Below are 8,409 nucleotides of genomic sequence, written 5' to 3' on the forward strand. Positions count from 1 at the left end.
ATGGCTAGGTTAGCTGGCTAAGTGAATGGCCTGGTTTCTCAGCAAAAGAACAGCTGGCACTGTTTAAGGAAACTGAAAAAGTGGAACCCTCCTTGAATAGAATCCTCTACCTCAGACCCACTCAAACGCCACGATTCGATTTCCATGAGCTCGACCTTTTTATCAATCTAAATATGTTCTGTTTAGAAGGCTGTTCTTTATCCTCGGATACGGACCTTCCCACATTTTTGGGGTTAAAAAGTCTTTTCTTAAATGATGGCGATGATGGGAGATGACAGGGCTTTTTTAATGCCTTACTTGAAAAACTTAAAATTTGGCAATCCTATGTTGGACTTGCTGATTTGTTTTTTACTGCTCTCATTGACATGACTAAGTAAACAGTACACAAATACATGCCTGGAGTGACTGTGCAGAAATGGGGCAGATTTTTCAAAGCTTCTATCTCTTCTACCCCAGAGGGACTGGGAAGAGGCTGACTGATAACATCACCTCCCTCTCCTCATATTACATAACACAGCATCTGTGGTACAACTGATTGATGACGTGGACACCCAGCAAGGAGCAAAGATCAGAAAGTAATGACTCTCAATAGACTGGCTGACTAACACCATAAAGATTCAGTGCAATTCAACACTCTAAATTAGATTGGGAGGGAAATAAAAACAAGATGAAGATTAAGGCACATTTTTTTTATAGCTTATTCCCAGGAGGATTGTGTTCTATTTTTTTTAAATATTTATTTATATTTTATTTGGCTGCGTCGGGTCTTAGTTGTGGCATGCGGTATCTTCAGTTGTGGCATATGAACTCTTAGTTGCGGCATGTGGGCTCTAGTTCCCCGACCAGGGATCGAACCTGGGTCCCCTGCATTGGGAGCACAGAGTCTTAGCCACTAGACCAGCAGGGAAGTCCCAAGACACATTTTAAATAAAAGTGAGAAACAAAGCAACAGGCAACCACTGGGAGCCACAGAAGACCATGAGACCATGTTTAAACCAGCGTGGTTATCCAAAACATAAGGGCAGCCACAGAAAATTCAAATGTGAAGACCCCCTAAATTCTCTTCTTAGAATAGTCATCAGCAAAAGCTTAGCAAGGCCATGTGAGGCTCAGAGACCTTGGTCAAGTGATATGGAGAATGGGAAACACTCCTAAGGAGAGCAACAAATATCATATTCCCAAATGTTGTTTGGGAAAAATGCTTCACAGAGGCACAGGTGTGAGAGCTGGTTTTTCATGGGGTGAGAGAAAGGAAGGGGTGGGGCCCTTAACAAAGCTTTCCAGACAGGAAGTCCCGTCATGAAGGGCAGGGCTCCTCTCTGATGCCCAAGGGCGAGAACAAACAGAACCGGGGCTGGGGTGCAGGAGACAGGATTCGACGTGGTAGAGATGCTGAAAGGTGTATCAGGAAGGCCGGGAGCTTTCCCTGGAGACCAGAGAAAGCATAGCAAGCTTTCCCAGGCAATTCCAGCACATTCTGCCCAGAGGGCAGGTGAAGAGCCTGAGGGTCAGTGCTCCTCATTTTGTAATGTCCCCGCTCTCCCCTCATAGGATGACCTTCAGGGGAGGCCCTCCCCCTCACGCGGCCTCTTCTCAGGCTCAGAGCTGCAGGACAGAGAGGAAAAATATTTGCCCCCAAATAATCCACAAAATGCTTTTGGATCTCCATGTGAAGCTGTTGCCTAAATAAGACTGGTTCTTAGCAGCCTTAGAAACAGAATCGAATATCTAAAATAGATCATCTTCATAAAAAATGAGGCTGAAGCTCTTTCCATACTGCGAAGAAACACTAAGTGAAAGAAGGCAAGGTTCCAAATAGCATGTATCGTTTGCTACCATTTGTGTTAAAGGGAAAGATAATCATAATGGATTTGCTAATAGATGTTATAAAATATCTCGGCTGTGCCTGGAACACCTCTGGAGGATGAAGAAATCAGTAACGCTGGTGCCTCTAAGGAATAAAACTAGGTGGTAGGAGTCTGGGGTGGACAGAGATGTATTTACTACTTCACTTTTGCGCCTTTCGAATATTTTCTTTCATCATGTAAATGCATTACCTATTAAAACAATTTTAAAATTAAAAACACTGAAAAATTTAAAATGTAAAATAAAAACAAAATAGTCTTTCTGCAACAAACCAAACACCCTTGTTAATCTGGACAGCTGTCTTCCTGGCACACACCAGATGCTCAGTTTGTTGAACTTAATGAAGCTCCATTCAAAGACAACAAAAGAAAATCAGAAACCAGGCAAACCCAAGGGTATCAGTGTTCCAATTCTCTAATAAGCTCTTTACCTGTCTGCTACTTAACTATTGCAAAAGATCGGAAAATGGGTCCTTGGGTCACAAGCCCTGCACCCAACTGGGTCCAGTGCGCAAGCTTCATGGGTAACAATAGGTCTGGTGGCCTGCCCACACCAGCCATTTTATAAATAGAAAATGTTTAATCCAAAAACATGATGCCTTGGAACCAAGACCACAAAAACAAACATGCAGATATGAAAATGATCCTGAAGGGAGATAATGTCAGCACCTGCAGGGTATCAATGCAGAAATAGCAGCATGAGGGTTAAAAACAACACGCACTGGCCAAAGAGGTTGGAACATGCGGAGCTGCTATAAAATCCTAATGCCAGAGAACATCAAAGGCGGCCTGAACTCCTTGTGCTCTGCTCTAGGGACAGCGTAGCCCAAGATGAAACAGGAAGGCTTAAACACCCCTTGCCCCAGTCACCTATGCTCTTAAATTGGTCAAAGAGTACTCAAAACCCACCCTGCAATGAAAACCGGAAAACTGTAAGCAGTAGGTTAGAGCAGAAATTCTGCCACGTGAATTCCATTATATTGGCAGGCTCTCTCTCCTAGGACTCTTCAAAGAGCCAGGTTTTAGGCAAAGAACAAGGCAGACTTCACCCCAGTCTTCCATAGGACCAAAGAAATTATTTCGTGCTCTGGACAGGAGCTTGGAACAAGGGCAGTGGGGAACCACTACACTCTTCATGGGCCCTGCCAGAGATTCCCAGGAGGAAGGCGGAAGTGGAAGAAGTAAGGAATAACAGCAAATAAGAAGCCCTTTCACCAAGACGTTATGAGAAAAGAGAACAAGAGAGTGAGAGAAAGGGGCCCTTATTAATACACAAAGAAACTAAAACAATTATTCTAAGATGGCTGAGTTCCAGAATGTCCTAAACAAAAAACCCAAACTCAGAATCAACTCTTAGGAAGGTGCCAATCGATAGTTTGCTTCATTCTAGAAAACATGTAAAAACAGAGAAGGGAAAACCCAAAGTGACCGGATTCCTGCAAGAAATAAAGGTGACAGGTATCTTCTGATTAAAAGAGAATTGGATGGCAGACTGAGAGTAGATATTTATCAGAACCGTGAAGGTGATAAAGAGAATGAAGGTGAAAGTAGAAAAGAAAGGGAATTTCCCCAACTAGAACGAGAGAAAAGACCGTTCCGCTGCACATCCCATCTGGTTTATTTCAAGCTCAAGAAAAGAACAGGAAAAATGCAGTAAAATTAGTGAAAGAGCTAGATTACCAGCAAGAATCAGTCATACACTTGTGTTTCTGCCAGGCAAGGCAGGCGTTGCTGATGCACCCCCTGCTCCAATGACTAAGTAACTTACTTCAATGCATTTGACACACGATCCCTGAACTTCCGAAAAGCACCTAATACACTGGCTCATGAAATCTTCATCTAAAAATGTTCACCCATTTATAATCACGCTGCAGCACACTGACAACTGGGAAATAGGGCCGAACAGAGGGAACAGATATTTGGAAGGACGCCGTGGAGATTGGTATCATCAGGGACTTGGTTTATCACTTTGAGGGATTTCCCCCACCCCCCTTTTAAAGAGAATGAGATTTGGAGTCTAAGAAGAGTGTAATTACAACGAGAGGACTAACAGAGAAAATGAATTACCTGATTCAATAAAAGACAAAAATAAGAAATGAAATGCCACGTGACTTGGAAAACCCCACAGACATATGTGCTATATACAATGAAATCTGAAATATATTTAATGAACTGGGGGAGAGGAAGCAGGGGAAAAAATTAGCTCCTGATAGAAAATACTGGGTGGTAGGTATGAAGAAAAGCTGTATAAAAAGGCAACAGAAGATCGTATTTGGCAAATCTATAGTGCTTATTGTGTGCCAGGCACTGTTCTAAATGCCTCAGATATAGTAATCTTCAAAACAACCTTCTAATCTAAGTACCTTATTATTCCTGTTTCATAGGTGAACAAACAGAGGCACAGAGAGGTTAAGTAACTTGCCCAAGGTTACAGCTAGTAAGAAGCAGGGCTAGGATTCAAATCCAGGCACTCTGGCCCCAAAATCTGTGCTCTTAACCTCTCTAGACTCCCCTAGAATTTCAACACAGAGAGCGAGATAAGTAGTCTAGGAGTGAAATACAAGTCATGCACTGGCTAGATCCAGGGTCAACAGATCATGGTTCTGTGATGACCAGTCAGTCCTGTGACCTCCCCAGGCCTTCGTTTCCTCACCTGTGCATTGAGAAGACGGATTAGACAAGCTCTACCTAAGGTGTCTTCAGCTCTAAAATGCCGCAAGTTCATGCGACAATCAGCAGTATATGGACAGGTCTGCTTTCTGAAGGGTTATTCAAAGGTTAATTCATCCTAAAACAAGCAGCAAACTTGCTATTAAGGTTCTTCCTCTGCCTCCTGACCTTCAGAAGATTATTCCTCTTAGTATATAATAATATATATAATTATATATTATATATATAATATATATATATTACTCTAATAATAATAGATTATTCCTCTATTATGCCTCTATTCAGGCAAATGACAGAGGGTAGTGAAAGGGGTACTGCATGGTTTTTCTTTTGGCCTCTACTTCGTGTGGTTGCAATGAAATGGCCCTCGAAAAGCTCTGGGCCAGATCACATTAACTCTGCCAAACCTACAGTCCCACCCAGGCACCTCTCAGGAGTCTGATTTTGGAGCCTGCCTTTGGATCTAGTTACTGGAATGCAGGTGAAACTGACACACTGGAGGTGAAGCAACCAAAGGAGAGGAATCAGGAAGACTAAAAGACGCACGCAGCCCACACTAGTTCAAATTAAGGAGTTTCATAATGGCTAAATAAACCTTATCTTCTTGGTATGGTCCGTTCTCTTTGCTAACACCCACTCTTGAGAGTTGAGACCACAAGTTCATTGTGGATGAATTCAACACCCACTTTCAAACTAATGAGCCCCCAGCAGTATTCTTCTCAAGGTAGGCATTAAAGGTCAGAGTGCATCTGTGAATGGAGAAGGGCCTTACAGGTGGGTCATGCAGTCCTCCCTTGCGAGTCCCTTCTAAGCATCCCTGGCAGGTGGCTGTCACCTGGCCTCTGCCTGGTCACTTCCAAGGTCGCGGTGTTGGCTGCCTCGCCTAGCAGGGCCTGCGCTGCTGGACAGTTCTCACTGTGGGGAAAGACCACGAAGCGCCTAGAACAGTGCCTGGCACGTGGGCGAGCTAAATAAGTGTGCCTCCAAGTGGGTCAAAAGCTGCCTCCGTACAACTTGAACCCATCATTCCTGGGTGCCCCCTTGGAGCCCAGAAACGCAGAGGCCCCTCGGATATTCGGGGCTGTAATCAGGTCCCTCGGCCCTCTCCTTGCAGGTGCCGAACCCGGATCTCCATCACCAAGGCTGGAAGAGCCCCTCCCCAGACCCCAGAGGTCCCAAGAGTGCGCACTGATGGAGGGATGGCCGGTAGGGAGGCCGCAGTCGGGGTTGTCCCCATCCTCGGTATCTGACGCTGAAGGGGACAAAGGCCTTTCAGGAAGGCGTATCCCACCCGATGCGTTCCAGGCTGCCTCCCTCCCCGCCAGCCCTGGGGACCACCGCGGCGACAGGTGACAGGCCCCCCGAGGATCCGGGGCGCTCAGGCTGCGGCGCGATGGGCCGAGCCACGACAGGGACCGTGGGGCTCAGGGGTTTGGCCCGACTGATGGGGGGCTCAATCACGGCTTAGCGGAGCTCGCTCCGCCGTGGCTTTACCTGCTTGTGGTTGACTACTGCGGCCCAGTTCGCCCCCAGTCAGGTTCCCGCAGCTCAGCGGCTGCCGCCGGCGCTCAAGGAAATGCAGCCGGAACCCCTGGCCAGTGCAGCTCCCGCCGCTACCGGCCCCGCCCAAGCAACTGCCGCCACGCCCCTGACGACCGCTTCTGCCACGCCCCTAGCCACGGAAACCCGCCCGTTCATTGGGCCGCCCAGCCGCTGCTCTACTAGCCCCGCACTTCCATTGTACCCTGAGGGTAGCCCATTGGTCAACGGAGCTGCTCCTCAGAGCGGAGGCTGAGCCCTTAGTGAAGAGCTCCACGACAATTGGTTATTTTTCACGTCTTTAGCCCGTTGGCTGAGACACTATAGGATAAAGCCAGCCCGGAGGGGGCAGGGAAAAGGGAGGAGGGCTACTGGAGGGGTGTTGTTTGATGTTGACTGTGGCGGGTTGCAAAGAGGGAGGCAATTGTGACCGCAAGCTGGGTTGGACGATTGGGTAATGTCAGGTGTCGTCTGGGGTTGGGAGGAGGGAGGCCGACTGGTAGTTCAGCTGCCGGGTCTGATGGCTCCAGGCCGACAGGTGGACTCACCTGTAGTCCAGGACACCAGGGGCAAAATTTGGGGTCGTGTCCCGGGAGAGAGGAGTCAGGTTAGTGAGTCACCAAGCCTCAAGGAGAGGAAAGGATGAAGAAGCAGCGACTTCTGGCCCCTTCCAGGTAGGAAAGTGTGATGGGGCCGTGCCAGGCAGTGTGGACCTCAGTTATTGTCCCACTGTTCTTTCAGCCCTTAAGACGACCTTCTCCCAGTTGGAGGCAGCCTGGAAGAATGTAACCTTTGGAATCATATCTAGAATTGAACTCCCTGTTGGCATGTACAGGTTGTACGGCCTTGAGCAAGTCACTTAACCTTTCTGCATGCATCCTGATTTTTTTCATTTGGCAACTGGGAGTAACAATAGTAGTTGATGAGAAGATTAAATAACTCCGGTAAACGCTAAGAGTGCCTGGCACTCAGTAGGCATTCATTCAAGACTAGTTCCCCACCCACTTACACATTGGTTTATGGAATTAGGTCCAGTTCTAAAATTCTGAGTCTGAAACTGCTTTTGCAATGGCATGTGCTTTTACCACGAATAGAACACTTGACTGTCTTGAAAGGCCAACTGCTCTAGGGCAGACAGGGTCACCCTACCAAGAGCAGGGGTTGAGATGAGAGTAGCCATTTAGCCAGAGAAGGGAAGTGGTATTTGTATCAATGTTAAATTTTTTCCAACACATTTCAGGATTATGACAAGAAAAAATGGAGCTTCCTTTTTCCTGTTCACCCATCCAAGTGTCCAATGGCTCATGTTTCATCCCTTTGAAGGCTGATCAGCACTGGACCAAAAACCACTGCATAAAAATCTATCTGTCAGGAGCTCCTGAAGCCCATTGCCACTCTGAAGGTGTGGAAGTCCTAGAATGTGAACAGAAATAGACTCTCAAGCCTGAATTTAGCCCCAGATCCTTTGGATCTGCCTTTGAGAGAACCCACACTTGTGGTTTTCTAGGGTGAAGGAGGAGAAAGAATCCTTTGCCATTGCTGTATTTTTGTCATTCCGTTGTCAAAAAAATTTTTTTACCTCAGCATTTATTTATTCCTCTATATTCTCTTCTATTTTAGGAAAGAAAAACCCAAAGGATTTTAGTGAGGGACGCCCATAGTTCCGACTCTGTGTTAAAACAGTTTGAGCTTCCAGAAAAAAGCTTTAGATCTGTGGCCAGTTGGATGTGTGTGTGTGCACGTGTGTGTGTGCACGTGTGTGTTCATGCACTTGGTTCTGCTCCACAGTTTTCCAGTTGTTGTGTCTTTAAATAGTACTGCTTGGTGGCCATACATACGTCTGCACGCGTGATGGGGAAACAGGCTTGCTCCTGCTTGTGTTTGCTGAAGGAGACTGAGATGTCTTGTTAGGCCATGAAAAGCATGTAGTGGCTCCTGATATCCGGGAAGATTTCTCCAGCTTGATTCAGAGCCACAGAAAGCAGCTGTTGGGAGTAGATTGCAGATGGACTTATCATTGTGCCAATGGATTTTTCCACCCATGTCAGGAACACAGGTTCAGCCAAGAGTTCCAGAAAGGGATGTCCATCCAATTCGGGAATTCTAAAGCACAATTGTGTCACCGAGGCTCAAAGGGAGGTGCAGAATGAGGCCAGGCAGAGGAGAAAGAGGGAAAGGACACGTGCATCTTCTCCTTTGCAGCTCTGGCTGGTTTAAATAACCATTACCATTTGCAACACATAGAACTGTTTCCTTATTGGTCTCTGGTTTCTGTTTCCTCTCTTCTGCTTTGGCTCTTGCCATATTCTGTTGAATCATACTATTTCCCTCTATA

General features: G+C 46.5%; 1 protein-coding gene across 2 annotated transcripts in view; it reads right to left on the bottom strand.

Moving 5' to 3' along the window:
• ABHD2 (abhydrolase domain containing 2, acylglycerol lipase) overlaps positions 1-6,137 on the bottom strand; it is a 109,919-nt gene extending 103,782 nt beyond the window's left edge. The window contains exon 1 of one of the 2 annotated variants that reach the window (XM_022564056.3): positions 6,030-6,137. The gene's annotated coding sequence lies outside the window, so the exon portion shown is untranslated. The remainder of the gene's footprint in view (positions 1-6,029) is intronic. The other variant, XM_022564057.3, reaches the window with a different exon arrangement.
• Positions 6,138-8,409: the final 2,272 nt, after the last annotated feature.

The sequence above is a fragment of the Delphinapterus leucas genome, chromosome 2 (genome assembly GCF_059928025.1).
Source record: "Delphinapterus leucas isolate spDelLeu-1000000601 "Yukka" chromosome 2, BTC_Dleu_Yukka2, whole genome shotgun sequence".
Taxonomy (NCBI): domain Eukaryota; kingdom Metazoa; phylum Chordata; class Mammalia; order Artiodactyla; family Monodontidae; genus Delphinapterus; species Delphinapterus leucas.